Source organism: Coregonus lavaretus (genome assembly GCF_964263955.1).
Source record: "Coregonus lavaretus genome assembly, chromosome: 13".
NCBI classification, from domain to species: Eukaryota; Metazoa; Chordata; class Actinopteri; order Salmoniformes; family Salmonidae; genus Coregonus; species Coregonus lavaretus.
The window spans coordinates 6905890-6915889 of record NC_140000.1 but is presented as its reverse complement, the minus strand read 5'-3'; the positions used below and the strand labels follow the sequence as shown (position 1 = coordinate 6915889).

General features: G+C 46.6%; 1 protein-coding gene across 1 annotated transcript in view; it reads right to left on the bottom strand.

The window, feature by feature from the left end:
- Positions 1 to 10000, bottom strand: part of LOC311139550 (polypeptide N-acetylgalactosaminyltransferase 1) — a 47578-nt gene that overhangs the window by 18181 nt on the left and 19397 nt on the right. The window contains exon 3 of the mRNA XM_084174437.1: positions 8251 to 8362. The gene's annotated coding sequence lies outside the window, so the exon portion shown is untranslated. The remainder of the gene's footprint in view (positions 1 to 8250; positions 8363 to 10000) is intronic.

Sequence of the window (10000 nt, the reverse complement as noted above, 5' to 3'; positions counted from 1 at the left end):
CTCTTTCTTTCTTTCTCTCTCTCTCTCTCTCTCTCTCTCTCTCTCTCTCTCTCTCTCTCTCTCTCTCTCTCTCTCTCTCTCTCTCTCTCTCTCTCTCTCTCTCTCTCTCTCTCTCTCTCTCTAACTGTGCATTGCTCTCCTCTCTCTCTCTCCTCTCTAACTGTGCAGTGATTTCCTCTCTCTCTCTCTAACTGTGCAGTGCTCTACTCTCTGTCTCTCTCTCTCTCTATTCTCGCTAACTGTGCAGTGCTCTCCTCTCTCTTTCTCTCTTCTCTCTAACTGTGGAGTTCTCTCCTCTCTCTTTCGCTCTCCTCTCTAACTGTGCAGTGATTTCCTCTCTCTCTCTCTCTCTCTCTCTCTCCTCTCTAACTGTGCAGTGCTCTCCTCTCTCTCGCTCTCTTCTCTCTAACTGTGCAGTGATTTCCTCTCTCTCTCTCTCTCTCTCTCTCTCTCTCTCTCTCTCTCTCATCTCTAACTGTGCAGTGCTCTCATCTCTCTCTCTCTCTCTCCTCTCTAACTGTGCAGTGCTCTCCTCTCTCTCTCTTCTCTCTAACTGTGCAGTGCTCTCCTCTCTCTCTCTTCTCTCTAACTGTGCAGTGCTCTCCTCTCTCTTTCTCTCTCTTCTCTCTAACTGTGCAGTGCTCTCTTCTCTCTCTCTCTCTCCTCTCTAACTGTGCAGTGCTCTCTTCTCTCTCTCTCTCCTCTCTAACTGTGCAGTGCTCTCCTCTCTCTCTCTTCTCTCTAACTGTGTAGTGCTCTTCTCTCTCTAACTGTGCAGTGCTCTCCTCTCTCTTTTGCTCTCCTCTCTAACTGTGCAGTGCTCTCTCCTCTCTCTCTCTCCTCTCTAACTGTGCAGTGCTCTCCTCTCTCTCGTTCTCTCTAACTGTGCAGTGCTCTCCTCTCTCTTTCGCTCTCCTCTCTAACTGTGCAGTGCTCTCCTCTCTCTCGTTCTCTCTAACTGTGCAGTGCTCTCCTCTCTCTTTCGCTCTCCTCTCTAACTGTGCAGTGCTCTCCTCTCTCTTTTGCTCTCCTCTCTAACTGTGCAGTGCTCTCCTCTCTCTCTAACTGTGCAGTGCTCTCCTCTCTCTCTCCCTGCTTCTCAGGTTGCAGGAGGAAAGACATTCTGCTGTCAGCCATGCCAACATCTCCTCCCCTCTATAGAGTTCATAGTGAATGAACAGGCCAGGCCAGGCTTCCTCAGTGCCAGAGTCTACAGTTACCAGAGACTATATTTCCTCCTAAGAGCTCAGGAGCTTGACCTTTAAATCGTTCATTTCATCAAAGGTACAGTACAGCTTGATACGCTTTTGTCTCCCTTTCTACCTCTCACTGTCTTACTCTATCCTCACTCGCCCCTCCACTGGGCAGAGTACGGTAACCTGGTGGAGAGAAGTGTGTGTGTGCGTGCATGTTCAAGAGGATGTGTGTTCATGAAAGAGAGAGAGTAAGTGTTGTTCACAGATGTGTGTTATCTGGCGCAGCGTGTTCACACACAACCTTGTTACTCTTCACAGCCGAGTGACAAAGCGTGGGCAGAGAGCTACCACTGAATAGGTCTACCTCCTCCTCACTAAAAATACATTTCTGCTACTCTCTCTATTTCTTCTGATCTTTCTCCTACTCTCTCTCTCCTCTCTCTCTCTCTCCTCTCTCTCTCTACTCTCTCTCTACTCTCTGTCACTCTCTCTCTAATGTGGAAGCTGGGTCAATACCTGCTCACACTGACCTCATCTGAACTTCACTGACCTAATACGACACACACACACACACTTAGACACGCACAAACACGCACACACACACACATATGTACAACCTCTCTCAAACACACAAGCACAAACACAAGCAGACGATTGTGTTATGTGGTTGTGATGAGGTAGTCAGGTTTCCCTATGTTATATGGTTGTGATGAGGTTGTCAGGTTTCCCTGTGTTATATGGTTGTCATGATTTCTCTGTGTTATATGGTTGTGATGAGGTCGTCATGGTTTCTCTGTGTTATATGGTTGTGATGAGGTTGTCATGGTCTCTCTGTGTTATATGGTTGTGATGAGGTTGTCATGTTTCTCTGTGTTATATGGTTGTGATGAGGTTGTCAGGGTTCCCGAGTGGCGCAGTGGTCTAAGGCACTGCATCGCAGTGCTAGCTGTGCCACTAGAGATCCTGGTTCAAATCCAAGCTCTGTCGTACCCGGCCGCGACCGGGAGACCCATGGCCGGCAGGGATGCTCAGTTGGTAGAGCATGGCGTTTGCAACGCCAGGGTTGTGGGTTCGATTCCCACGGGGGGCCAGTATGAAAAAAAAAAAAATAATGTATGCACTCACTAACTGTAAGTCACTCTGGATAAGAGCGTCTGCTAAATTACTAAAATGTTTTTAAAAAAAAGTTAAATGTTCCCTGTGTGATCAGAGAATGTAAGAGGAAGAGACAGCGATGCTCCAAGGAGGAGAGAAATATATATACACACACACTGTCCCTCAGCTTGCCTGCTCTGCAGACTGTATTTCTAATCAGGCATGGCAGAGGACACCCCACTATCTCTTCTCTGCTCACGCCAGCTCCAGGCTCACTCTGTGTGTGTGTGTGTGTGTGTGTGTGTCTATATTATATATCAGGTTTGTTAGTATTTGCATTATATGACAAAAATAGACTGCCTCTCTGACACAACACAGACAACCCCCCCCTCCTCTCTCTCTCTCGCTCTAATCCCTCCCTCTTTCTTTTTTCTCTACCCTATTCATCTCCATATCTTCATCTCTCCATTTCCTCCTCCCTTCTATTAACATCCCTCTCTCGTCTTTCTGTTTTTCCTCTCTCCATGACGCTTTCTCCTTTCCAGAGCGGTTGCCATCACTACCTGCCTTCACAGAGGAGAGCCCAATCCCCTCCTCTCTCTTCCATCTCCTCTCCTCTCTCTTCTCTCTCCTCTCCTCTCTCTTCCCTCTCCTCTTCTCTCTCTTCCCTCTCCTCTCCTCTCTCTTCCCTCTCCTCTCCTCTCCTCTCTCTTCCCTCTCCTCTCTCTTCCCTATCCTCTCCTCTCTCTTCCCTCTCTTCTCCTCTCTCTTCCCTCTCCTCTCCTCTCTCTTCCCTCTCCTCTCCTCTCTCTTCCCTCTCCTCTCCTCTCTCTTCCCTCTCCTCTCTTCCCTCTCCTCTCCTCTCTCTTCCCTCTCCTCTCTTCCCTCTCCTCTCCTCTCTCTTCCCTCTCCTCTCCTCTCTTCCCTCTCCCCTCCTCTCTCTTCCCTCTCCTCTCCTCTCTCTTCCCTCTCCCCTCCTCTCTCTTCCCTCTCCTCTCCTCTCTCTTCCCTCTCCTCTCCTCTCTCTTCCCTCTCCTCTCCTCTCTCTTCCCTCTCCTCTCCTCTCTCTTCCCTCTCCTCTCCTCTCTCTTCCCTCTCCTCTCTTCTCCTCTCCTCTCTCTTCCCTCTCCTCTCCTCTCTCTTCCCTCTCCTCTCCTCTCTCTTCTTCTCTCCTCCCTCCGCTGGTTTAATCCTACTTTCGAGGGGGATTGCACAACTACTTGGTTACAGCCAGAGAATAATGATCCTCTGAGGCTTAGAGGAGACTTTCACTATTCAAGGATTTATGGAGTTGCTATGAGGAATGTGCCCAATGGGATTCTCTGTGTGTCCTGTGTGCGTGTATGCCGTGCGTTGCCATGACACCAGAATTTGGAACTCTCTAACGATACCAGTTCATTGTCACAAACACATGGTCATACATTAGTGTGTTTGTGTGAGCAGCCCAGGAATAGCTGAACAACGCCTACAGGAAGAGCCTCAAGGTTGCAGGGCTGGGAGAATAGACACACACACACTTGGGCAGGCACAACTGCCATGTAACCGATGGTTATGGATGAAGACATTATGAAAATAAAATAACCGTCATAACCGTTCATTATTTGTAATTTTGGAATGAACAGCTGACTGAAATATGCATCGGTCCCCGGTTCAAATGTTTAAGATACGAGTGCATCGGTCCGGGGGAGCCCAAACAGATCCAAATGTAGCATGAATCGATCAGAAAATCAATTCAAACGTTACGAAGCGCCAGTTCACTGACGTTGTTTACTCATATCATTTTATTTCCCCCCTCTGAAAATATCTCTAATCTGTTGTGACTGAATACAGTGAGGGAAAAAAGTATTTGATCCCCTGCTGATTTTGTACGTTTGCCCACTGACAAAGAAATGATCAGTCTATAATTTTAATGGTAGGTTTATTTGAACAGTGAGAGACAGAATAACAAAAAAAAAATCCAGAAAAACGCATGTCAAAAATTTTATAAATTGATTTGCATTTTAATGAGGGAAATAAGTATTTGACCCCCTCTCAATCAGAAAGATTTCTGGCTCCCAGGTGTCTTTTATACAGGTAACGAGCTGAGATTAGGAGCACACTCTTAAAGGGAGTCCTCCTAATCTCAGTTTGTTACCTGTATAAAAGACACCTTTCCACAGAAGCAATCAATCAATCAGATTCCAAACTCTCCACCATGGCCAAGACCAAAGAGCTCGCCAAGGATGTCAGGGACAAGATTGTAGACCTACACAAGGCTGGAATGGGCTACAAGACCATCGGCAAGCAGCTTGGTGAGAAGGTGACAACAGTTGGTGCAATTACTCGCAAATGGAAGAAACACAAAATAACTGTCAATCTCCCTCGGCCTGGGGCTCCATGCAAGATCTCACCTCGTGGAGTTGCAATGATCATGAGAACGGTGATGAATCAGCCCAGAACTACACGGGAGGATCTTGTCAATGATCTCAAGGCAGCTGGGTCCATAGTCACCAAGAAAACAATTGGTAACACACTACGCCGTGAAGGACTGAAATCCTGCAGCGCCCGCAAGGTCCCCCTGCTCAAGAAAGCACATATCCATGCCCGTCTGAAGTTTGCCAATGAACATCTGAATGATTCAGAGGAGAACTGGGTGAAAGTGTTGTGGTCAGATGAGACCAAAATGGAGCTCTTTGGCATCAACTAAACTCGCCGTGTTTGGAGGAGGAGGAGGAATGCTGCCTATGACCCCAAGAACACCATCCCCACCGTCAAACATGGAGGTGGAAACATTATGCTTTGGGGTTGTTTTTCTGCTAACGGGACAGGACAACTTCACCGCATCAAAGGGACGATGGACGGGCCCATGTACCATCAAACCTTGGGTGAGAACCTCCTTCCCTCAGCCAGGGCATTGAAAATGGGTTGTGGATGGGTATTTCAGCATGACAATGACCCAAAACACACAGCCAAGGCAACAAAGGAGTGGCTCAAGAAGAAGCACATTAAGGTCCTGGGGTGGCCTAGCCAGTCTCCAGACCTTAATCCCATAGAAAATCTGTGGAGGGAGCTGAAGGTTCGAGTTGCCAAACGTCAGCCTCGAAACCTTAATGACTTGGAGAAGATCTGCAAAGAGGAGTGGGACAAAATCCCTCCTGAGATGTGTGCAAACCTGGTGGCCAACTACAAGAAACGTCTGACCTCTGTGATTGCCAACAAGGGTTTTGCCACCAAGTACTAAGTCATGTTTTGCAGAGGGGTCAAATACTTATTTCCCTCATTAAAATGCAAATCAATTTATAACATTTTTGACATGCGTTTTTCAGGATTTTTTTGTTGTTGTTCTGTCTCTCACTGTTCAAATAAACCTACCATTAAAATTATAGACTGATCATTTCTTTGTCAGTGGGCAAACGTACAAAATCAGCAGGGGAATCAAATACCTTTTCCCTCACTGTAGATGCGTCATCTCCTTCAGCAGTCTATTGAACTAAGCATGTAAATGCATATGACAGTCATCGATAACAACTATGCATACAGAGCGCAGTTGCTCATGTCAACCAGAGCCTCCCTGATCAAATACTCCTATATCTGCACTGTACCTTCAGCATTCAAATGCATGTAAAATGGCTTTCGCAATGTCAAATCTTAGCCTTTATTAGTTGGGTGACAACCAATGTAATTTGCTGGGTCATTGTTACCAAATGCGCTGTAGAAAATAGTGTTCTACCGATAGACTTGTGTAGACTACCGGAGTGGACACAACTCACATCTTACTGCTGATTGGGGCTTTTTGATTTCCATGTTCACCATAAGAAATCGTTTTGGTAGTTTTGCTTTAAACAGTCAGTGCATTTGGTAATTTTTACATGAACCTGATAAGGTTGTAATTTCATAACAAGGACAGCAATATTTATTTTTAGCTGCACTGTAGGCCTATGGTCTGAGTGTGAGCGGGAGAAGACCAGCTCTCCTCCGTAAAGTTGAAAACTGTAAAAAACATTGTCTTTTGAAATCCAAAGCTGTGCTATATTAATTGGCTATGTCATAGATATTGACATATTACTAGCTCCACAAAAATGTATCTGCTAAAATGACAAGTTAATTAGTGGCTGATTTGTGATTTCAGATCATATTAATGTGATAGTGGTAGATGCTCAGTCTGCCCTATGGCTCAGCTCAGGTGCCTACCTACACACACCTTATATTCACACACACACACACACAGCTCAGAAAGATCCAGCACAGAGAGGCCAAGCTACTAAACTCAATCAGTATCAGATTTTAATTTAATATTTAATTTTAATATGCCATTTAGCAGACGCTTTTATCCAAAGCGACTTACAGTCATGCGTGCATAAATTTTTTTGTGTATGGGTGGTCCCGGGGATCGAACCCACTACCTTGGCGTTACAAGCGCCGTGCTCTACCAGCTGAGCTACAGAGGACCACTTTTAGAATGGGAAATGAATGTGTTCATGCAACAAATGTTAATGCATCAAATCGTATCTAACCAAATCACATCAATTCGTTCCCGTAATCAAACCGAATCACACCGAATCGTTTCAAACTAAAAGTATCATATCGGAGCCCATGTATCTAGATGCGTATCGAATCGTGCTTGTAAAGAGAGATGCACATCCCTAGTCAGTTGAGTTGAATCAACAAATCCCAGCACATGTGGATGGTTACACTTCCTGCTTTTACTTCCTGCTTTGCTCCTATGGGTACACTCACAATTGCCGCCAGTCCACCCATTATGCCCGTTCTACTCATTCTATTTCTATGGCAGCACATGCAGTCAGGAGAGGAGGAAAATGTGTGTAAAAAAAAAACATATCTTTTTTGTTATGCTATTCGGACGATTATTATGGATAACGCAGTCGTTTGGCTGACCAATTACCGTCATCCGAAATTCCACAACCGTCACAGCCCTAACACACACACACACTTCTGAATCAGTCTCTCTCTAGGACACGGCTACGGTTCAGTTTCAAGTCAGGACCTCGTGGGAGTCAAGAGCTCAGACTTATTCTAGGAACACAGGGGAGGAAGGGAGGGAGGGAGAGGGAGAGGGAGAGGGAGGGAGAGAGAGAGAGGGGAGTGAGAGGGAGAGAGAGAGAGAGAGAGAGAGAGAGAGAGAGAGAGAGAGAGAGAGAGAGAGAGAGAGAGAGAGAGAGAGAGAGAGGGAGGGAGAGGAGAGAGAGAGGGGAGAGAGAGGGAGAGGGAGGGGAGGGAGAGAGAGGGAGAGGGAGAGGGAGGGACAAAGAGAGAGAGAGAGAGAGAGAGAGAGAGAGAGAGAGAGAGAGAGAGAGAGAGAGAGAGAGAGAGAGAGAGAGAGAGAGAAACTGCCCCGAGGCAAATAAAAGCACAGTCAAACTGGTTACCGTTGCAAAGCTTGGCACCAACACAAAGTGGAATGAAACACTTCAATCTCCCAATCACTCAGGCAATTTAGGACTGGAATCAATACACATTACTGTCACTGTGGGGGTGTTTCTAGCACCAACACACACGCACCCACTCACTCACGCACACACACACACACACAACAACCAGTCTTATAAACCATAACTCCTCCCTCCTCCTCCCCCTGGCCTCTATGACGCCTGTGTAATTGCTATTTTAACAACTTGTAATTGGGGCGCGGTGACTACATCTCTGAGGCTTTGCATGCACACACACACACACACACACACACACACACACACACAGGGTGACACTGTAGCGCCCATTAACCTCATCAAGCAGGCAATTAAGCAAAATCAATTAAACACACACACCACACATACACATCGATCAAATCACACAACCATCTCTCTGAGCAGTTTGACCCAGCAGACTTCTATCAGTCTCTCTGTGTCATTTTAGCCTAGTCGAGTCAATGACAGATGACTAGAATTCAGCATGTGAAAGCTGTACTAGTAAAACTAACATAATTGGTCCACACACAAACGCACACACACACACAAAGCTGTACCTGTCCTGCTGTGTAAAGGGGTCTCTGGTCCAGATGTTCAGGGACTCCACCAGCAGGGGGAGGCGCTTCAGAGATCCCACTTCCTCCTTAGCTTGTCACTCAAACATGCTGCCTGGAGACACAGAAACACACATTGGTCAGTCTTCAAGCTACTCAGTCACTTAGACAGATAATAAAGTCAAGACCTGAGTCCAAGTTTAGACCCCTACCCAGAATGGCAAGACCATGAGAAGACTAGTGTGGTTCAACGTGAAAAAAAAAAAACAAGACTCTGACTCAGCCCAAAACCTGTGGCTATGTGAGAGTTCAGACCAACAAAAAGGTGTAATGGGTTCGCACTAAAAAAGATGTTGCATAAAGCTTACTTCATTATTCTATTTGTATTTTATATTTTCACTGCATCAGGGATAGTGTACACAGACGTATTGGCTTTACAGCTTTCTTCAGTGTGATAGTTCAGGAAGGCTCAGGAAGCCACTGTGCAGTGATCTGTCTCTCACTCCTCTCCTCTGTGTTGACAGTACATGTTCCTGCTCAATGGTTCCCGAAAGCGGTTTTCCGATCCCGACCCATCACTCTGGACCCGACCTGACCCAACCCCTCTGTGTTCCCATCACACCTCAGGGACGCACACATGCAGGAGTGACGTCATCCAGAGCGAGAGAACGAATGGGCCGCAACGGGGAGCGGAAGAGAGATGAGACGGCGTGTCACTCAACTGGCTAACACACACTTCCTTCACCACTTCCTTCCGTGGCAGGAAACGCATCATCGCCATCACATCACCTGGCTGTCTAGCACTCAGAACATAGAGCAGAAGCCAGATTATCTCTGTCATCATCATCATCATTCACTGCTTACAGCTTCATAGCAACCTCAGTCTGGCTCACTTTCCAAGGCCAAGGCCTATCCTTTATGGTAGGTTTCAATGGACTAATGGGCTCAAATATATTCCAATCAAAGAAGACAGATAATGTCCAGCCAAAGATGAACCTGTGATGGTACACACACACACTGAAGCTACACCGGAGGCTCAAGTGCCAGCAGCAGATGAGAGGGCGGAGTGACGGATGAGGAATGGAGAGGTGGAGGGAGGGGTGAAGATTCTCAGAGCTGCTCATTTCAGGGGATTCATCTTCTATTTCTGACAAACAGAAATAAACCCACCAGAGAGAGAAAGAGAGAGCGAGAGAGAGAGAGAGAGTTGTCCTCCAGAACCACAGTCTGGTCCTTGGCCTACATACAACCAATACATCAGTCTGGTCTAGTGGGGTTTTATCCTGACAGAATGTGTGTGTGCGTGCGAGGCATTAGGTTTGCACTGCAGCAGATAATGTAGGCCTTTCCTTCAGCGTCTGATGGCAAAGAGAGCTCCCACTGGGCACAGACGTCAAGTCAACGTCTATTCCACGTTGGTTGAAAGTAATTTAATTGAAATGACGTGGAAACAACATTGATTCAACCAGTGTGTGCCAAGTGGGCTGTGTGTGTGTGTGTGTGTGTGTGTGTGTGTGTGTGTGTCCCCCTCGACACACACACAGCCTGCTCTGTGATGCAGAGCTATAAAATGAGTGTTTCAGTTGTAGTGTGTAATCCATGTGAAGATTAGAGAAGAACAAGCAAGCAGAGCGTCTCTAAATACACTACTACACTGCCTGGCAATCATCCCTAACCTGCATCCATCCATCCTTCCATCCATCCATCCATCCATCCAGACCCAGGCAGGCAGCACAAAATATCATCCTATCTA